The sequence below is a fragment of the Pteropus vampyrus genome, unplaced genomic scaffold (genome assembly GCF_000151845.1).
Source record: "Pteropus vampyrus isolate Shadow unplaced genomic scaffold, Pvam_2.0 Scaffold21, whole genome shotgun sequence".
In the NCBI taxonomy this organism is placed as follows: Eukaryota; Metazoa; Chordata; class Mammalia; order Chiroptera; family Pteropodidae; genus Pteropus; species Pteropus vampyrus.
In genome coordinates this window covers 7,295,379-7,302,712 of record NW_011888802.1, presented here as the reverse complement: position 1 = coordinate 7,302,712, position 7,334 = coordinate 7,295,379, and the positions used below count along the sequence as shown (strand labels likewise).

Genomic DNA, 7,334 nt, shown 5'->3' with positions numbered 1-7,334 from the left:
AGCAGATGGGAAAAGTATGAAAAAACAAATGCAGTCAATTGCTCTAATACTATATATAAAAAAAACCATAGACTATAAACAAAATTTTAAAAAGACTACAACAAATCAAGAAATTGAGATAGTTTCACCTTTAAATGGAATCACATATCAAGTTGAATCCCATATTAGACTTAATATACTTATTTGTATGAAAGTAATATGGCATGACTGTTGTCATGATGAAAACGCGGTATCTTAGCTTCAAATAAAAAGAAAAGTTTTGGAAGATGGGCTCACTCAATATTAAATATTGTATACATATTTTTTTATTTCATTGGCTGTCTACATCTAAAAAATCATACATTTAAATAAATTCATAAAGAGAAACGAAGATCCATCTCATTAAAATCACATGTAAAATTTAACTTTGATGGTATTAGCAAATTAAAGGAGAAAAAAAATACAACAGAGAAGTAAATAGCAGTCAGTCATATCAAATTTACAATGTACATAAAAAATTAAGAATATAACTTTCTCATAAACACAGAGGCATTTTTTAAGCTTTTGTTATATTCTTTCTATTATATATTTACTCTGTAGATAATAAAAATAAAATTGAATGTAACATTTCACTTTTGGGGAGATTTTGTATTTCGTATAGTAAAATATAATCTGTGTTTTGATTTTAAAAACAAAAACACACTCCTCAGAATATTTTTATTATATTTTTTATAAGCAGGAAGGTCATTATCTCTAGCTGTGAAAGGACAAACCACATTTAAACCCTTGAACTTGGTTTCTTTGTGAGCACAAGGAACAAATAAGAAGAGAACTCTATTATTCTCAATCTTCAAGACCTCCTACAGAGGCAATTTCCCCAAAATACCCGTTATAAGAGGTAAAGAGTATGGGTTTATAAAACTAGAAACTCAAAGATATAAAGAGAGAATGCATGATTAGATTATCTTTAATATACCTATTTATATGCCAAAATACACATACTTATAATTTTAATATATCTGATTTTGAGTGTTTCTGTGATTGCCTTTAATAATATTGTAGCTAGTAGTGGAAGATGCAAATGTGGAAATATTCCCTAAGGAGCTACAATTCTGAAATCATGCTACACTACCCTGTTCCTCCACCGTCTCCTAACACACTGATCAACTGACTATTCTTATAACTCTCTTTTATTCTCCCTCTTCCAGACCTTTATTCTCCCTCTTCCAGACCTCATTTAGAACTATAAAGCATAGAAAGTATTGCTTTTAACAGTTTTTATTAACAGTTGAGACACAATTCAAACTCGTTCCCTCAAATATGCATTTCTTAGCTTAAATTAGTCTCTTTTCCATCTCTTTAAAAAATTAGGCTTGCATATATGTGTAGTTTTTACCACGCTAATGGTCTTCAAGCTCTCCAACTATGTTCTGAGCTTTTGGAGAGCAGGGATATTTGATCCAGCTTAGTATCCTCACAGCACTTAGCCAGTGCAGCACTCTCCTCATACTATATGTTCAACATATGCTTCCTTAACCAAATTGCAAAATATCTGGGTGGAAAAACCCTTCCAAGTATGTCTAAAATGCCTACCTTCATCTGTGAAATCTCAGGTTTCCTCATTTAACAAAAGAATCTTTGGAAAATATTGAGCAAAAATTTCCTAAAGTACTATTATAAAATGTTTTAAAATTCTTTTCCACTGAACTCTGCAACTATCTCATAAAAGATGAAAAACAAAAATCTAAATTGTTAAAGGCAATTTAGGAAGAAAATATTTGTTTTTATTTGTCTGCTGTTTTTGTAACAAAAATTCTCTTTCTAGATAACCTAACTTAGGTCTATGGCCATGCTACCCTGAACAAGCCCCATCCTGCCTGATCTAGGAAGCTAAGCAGGGTTGGGCCTGGTTGTATTCGAATGGGAGACCACCTAGGAAGACCAGGTGCTGTAGGCATAGAAAAGGAAAAAATAAGAGATTGTATGCTGACAAGGTCCTTGCAATCTGGGAGGTTTGCCTCGCCTAAAAAATAATAAAAAATAAATCATCTAACTTAGGCTTCTTGGGATAAATATTCTATTGACAATATTTGTATTTCATTAGGGAAATGCAATCACTTTTTAAAATTATAATTAGCTAATACGATACAATTTTAAACCAACATATGATATTTTGTGTTTGTTTAACTACTTTTAGAAAGTATATTTCTACAGTGCAAGAGGTTATGTGTAAACTATAACAGCTGTCATGTTCTACTAATTTTTTTTTCTACTTCTTGATTGTGTGTCTCAGTTATTATAAAAATATTTCAGGTCATACATCAATGGAGGAAAACATGATGATTTCCTATAGTTACAAACGTTTCTTAACATATAGCTTTTGACTTATACTTCACTAAAAATATTCAAAGATTATATTGTCCTAAATGATGAGTCTAGGTACACTTTTTCTTGGGGAGGGAGGTGTCTTAATGATAGCATTACATATAAATTGTCTCAAAATTTGAAAAATATTTTAATTTATGTAGGCATCATATGGCTCACATTTCATGAAAGTTTATTTTTATGATTAAGAGCTTAAAAATATTAACTAAAGACATAATTGAATGTTACTGAAGTCATTTCACATTTGCATATTTGTCAATCACCAAAATAGAACCACTTGATAAAATAATGTAACTAATTAAATTGAAATGAAACATTCTCTACAAAAATCAGAGTCGGAGTTATATAAATTTAAGGTAAACTATTCATTATACCTCTAAATCATTTTATGTGTCTTTCTAGCTTCCTATGATTTTCATTTAAAAATGACAAAATCAACTTATACTTGTACTCTCCAGGTCAACAGACATTTAATGAATAGCAAGCATATGACTGTAACTAGATAATATATGTATTTATTGTTTATTATATATATTTTTGACAATGATAAACAAGGGGAAGCAAGTACATAATCAAAGCAATTTAAATATTGCTAATACAAAGTGAAAAAAATGAACATAATCCAAAGTTACATTAGGTATTATGTTAATATCTAAATGTGTGATTAAAATATAGCTAACTTCATTAAGTGTCCCAGATTTCCATGTGGTATATTTCTCCTAACTATATTTTAGGAGAATGTGGCAAAAAATGAACCTGGAGTCACTGAAGACAATAATGTCTCCTGAACTTCTCTCTTAACTAATGAGATAAGGTATACATTGTATTTTTTATTTCCTTTTCCATTCTCACTGTATAGTGATAATTCTTCCAAATAACAGAGCTATTTCAACAAAAATTCCATACCATCATTGAAATGGTACATCTTTCAAATATATTATTTTATGTTTTTCTTTATCCTTTAATGAAATTGGAAAGTTAGTTTCAATGTTCGCATTTTTGCCAAATTGTTACATGCCACAAATTTTATTCGTAATTTAAAAAACTGTTTAGAGTAATTAAATTAGTTATTTTTCTTTTATATTATAAAATACAAGATAATTTAAGATCTTATTAAATGAGTTAAGGTAGCAATAACAGAATAATTGGATAAATAAAATATAAAACTAAAAATCATGAAAATATACATATATGTGTTTATGTATAAAATACTTTAATACATTTTGTTACGTATTTCCAGAAACCATCAATTGGTACTATATTTTTTCTTAATGCGAGTATGATCTATTTTGTTTTGTTACCTTTCCTCATTTTTGGCATTCTTCTACCTCAAGACCCTACTAAAATATTTTTTGGACATTTAAATTTATACCGATAAAAACACTAGGGTCACCACTAAATCACATTCACAAAGGAAACTATGCGGGTTATTAATTCTTATTAGTTTCCTTAACCCAAGTAGTCATTTTAACATGCATTCTTCAATTACTGTCTGTTTATGCTTATTTTGAACTTATGTAAAACTTAAATAAACAATTGTTTTTATTATTTATTTCTTTATGCTACATTAAATAACATAATTCAAATTTAAATATTAAATTTAATATCTGAAATTTAAAAGTGAAATTTATCCCTGGGATGCAAAGAGAGTTCAACTTTTGCAAATAAAAATGTGTAATACATCCTATTAACAGAATAAAGAATAAAAATCCCATGAACTTAATTTGTAGAAAAAAGCAAAATTCACCACTCTTTCTTGATAAAAATGCTCAATAAACTAGGTATAGAAGAAATTGTCTCAACATAACAAAGACCATGTATGAAAGCTTACAGTTAAAATCGTACTGAACTGTGAAAAATAGAAAGCTTTTCCTTTAAGATAAATAACAAAATTAGGATACTCGCTGTGAAGTTCAACATACCTGAAATCTCTGCAATGTAATTAGGCAAGAAAAATAATTTAAATCTAAATCAGAAAGAAAGTAAAATTATCTATGTTTACAGATGATATAATCCTATATTTTAAAAAAATCCTAAAGACACCATCAAATAAATGTTAGAATTAATAAATAAATTCAGTAAAGTTGCAAGATGCAAAGTAAACATACAAAAATCTCTTTTGTTTTGTTACCTTTCCTCGTTTTTGGTATTCTTCTACATCATGAATCTAAACACAAATACTAAACTCACATCATCCAATATTAAGAAAATAATCCCATTTACAAAATATCAAAATCAAGAAAATAAATTTAGGAATAAACTTAACCAAGGAGATGAAAGACTTTACACTGACAATCATGAAACATTGATGAATACAATTAAAGCACAATTAGAATAATTAATATTGTTAAAATGTTCATGCTACCCAAAATGATCAAAAGATTGTCATCCCCATGAAAATCCCAATGTCATTTTTATAGAACTAGAAAAAGAAAACAATCCTAAACTTGATGTGAAACCACGAAAGACTCAGAACAGCTAAAGCAATCTCAAGAAAAAACAAAAAGTCTGAACGTATCATGCTTCCTGATTTCGTAATACAGTACAAAGCTACAGTAATCAAAACAGTATGGCACTGGCATAAAGACAGACAAATGGAACAGAATAAAGAGTCCAGAAATAAACTCACACATATATAATTATGTGATTTTTAACAAGAGTTTCAAGAATACACAATCAAAGAAAGATAGTCTCTTCAACAAATGGTGTTGGGAAAACTGGATATCCACATGCAAAGAAAATTAAGTTGCATCTTAATTTGTACTTTATCTGATACCATACACAAAAATAAACAAAAAATCGGTTAAAGACTTAAACATAAGACCTGAAACTATGAACCTGCCAGACGCAAATAAGGAGAAAAGCTTCTTTTCATTGGTCTTGGCAATGATTTCATGGCTATGATACCAGAAACATGGAGAACAAAAACAAAAATAGATAAGTGGAATTATATCAAACTAAAAAGCTTCTAGAGAGTAAACAATCAATAGAACTAGCAAAAACTTCTGGATTGGGAGAAAACATTTCAAACTATATACTTGAGAAGGGGTTAATTTCCAAAGCATATAAGGAACTTGTACAACTGAATAGGAAAAAAGAATTCCATTTAAAGAATAGACAAAGATCTGAATAGACATTTTCTCCAAAGAAAATATACAAATGTCTGATAAGTGCAGATGCTCCTTGATTATGAGTGGGTTACGTTCCAATCAACCCATCATAAATTAAAAATATCACGACTCAAAAATGCATTTAATAAACCTAACTTACTGTACATTATAGTTGAGCCTAGCCTACCTTAAACATGCTTGCCTACGATTGGGCAAAATCATTTTGCTGCCACTGCCCAGCATCACAGAGAGTATCATACCACATATCACTAGTCAGAAAAGATTGAAATTCAAAATTGGAACTACAGTTACTACTAAATATGTATCCCTTTTACACTACCGTAAAGTCAAAAAATAAGTTAAACCAGTGTAAGCTCTTGATTGTACATAAAATGGTGCTCAATACTATTAATCACCAGGCAAATCAAAACCACAATGGTATATCATTTTGCATCTGTTAGTAAGTGTTGGTGAGGATGTTAAGAGAAAGCAACCCTGCTACACTGTTGGTAAAAACATAAATTGGCACAGTCATTATGAAGAACAGAATGGAGATTCCTCAAAAATTAAAAACAGAACTACCATAACATCCAGCAATTCATCTTCTAGGTATATAGCTGAAGGAAACAAAATAAGTGTCTAAAAGAGATATCTGCAGAAGTACATGGAAACATGTTCATTGCAGCATTATTCACAATAGCCAAGTTATGGAAAAAGACCAAGCATCCATCGACAGGTGAATGGATTAAAAAAATGTGGTATATATATACAGTGGAATACTATACAGCCTTAAAAATGAAGGCAATACTGGTATCTGCAATACATCGATGACCTTGGAGAGCATGATGCTATGTGAAATAAGCCAGTCACAAACACTCTATGATTCCACTCATAAAGGTATCGAACAGTTAAACACATAAAAGCAGAGAATACAGTAGAGGTTACCAAGGGCTGGCTGATTAAGGAAATGGGAAGTCATTCCATGGACATAAAGTTCCAGTTATTCTAGGTGAATAAGTTCTAGATGTCTGCTATACAACATAGAGCCCGTCGTTAACATGGTATTATATAGTTCAAAATTTAAGAGTGTCGATATCTTGTTAAGTGTTCTACCACAAGAGCAGGGTGCACAAGGAAACTTTGAGCAGTGTTGAATGTGTCTATCTCCTCAATTGTGGTGAGGAAATAATGGGCATTTGCATATGTTCAAAGACATCAAATTGTACACATTAAATATGTGCATTTCTTTTGTATATACTTCAAAATCATTTTTTTTTAAAGAAACAAACTTTTAAATATAGCATGATCTTTAGAGAACAGGTCATTATCAAGCTGAGACTTTTTTCCTCATAATCTAAAAGAAAACTGTCTTGGACCCAATCTGGCCCAATCTGACTCAGTCTGAACACTTGTTTATCACACAGCTGAACAATACGTTCAGATACTATACCATGGTAGTGTACTTATTTTATTATAGTGTAGTTTCTTATACATGCACATTTTCTGTTTCATAGATTGTGAATTCATTCATTCATTCACCATACATTTAGCACATGTATAATATAGATGCCAGGTATAGAAAATTCAGTGTGTAGTCAATAAATTCTTATCTTCAAAATAATCACACACACACGCCCATATGTACATATGTATTAAGAACATATATAGAGACATATATTTTGTGCCTATTCCTTAGGTTAAAGGTTAAGTGTGGAGGAACCCCAGGGAACTATATATAACCTATATTTAGAAGGAGATCTGACCCAATCTGTTGGTGGTTTTAGAAGAAAGGCATTTTAGAAGAAGCAATATCTTAGCTAATATTTGAAGCAAAAATAGAGGCTAGAGTTAAAGAATTAT

The 7,334-nt window shown here is 30.1% G+C and overlaps 1 long non-coding RNA gene and 1 pseudogene across 1 annotated transcript in view; one reads left to right on the top strand and one right to left on the bottom strand.

Moving 5' to 3' along the window:
* Nucleotides 1-7,334, bottom strand: part of LOC111736644 — a 79,626-nt gene that overhangs the window by 64,142 nt on the left and 8,150 nt on the right. The window lies entirely within an intron of this gene.
* LOC111736661 lies at nt 1,819-1,936 on the top strand (annotated as a pseudogene).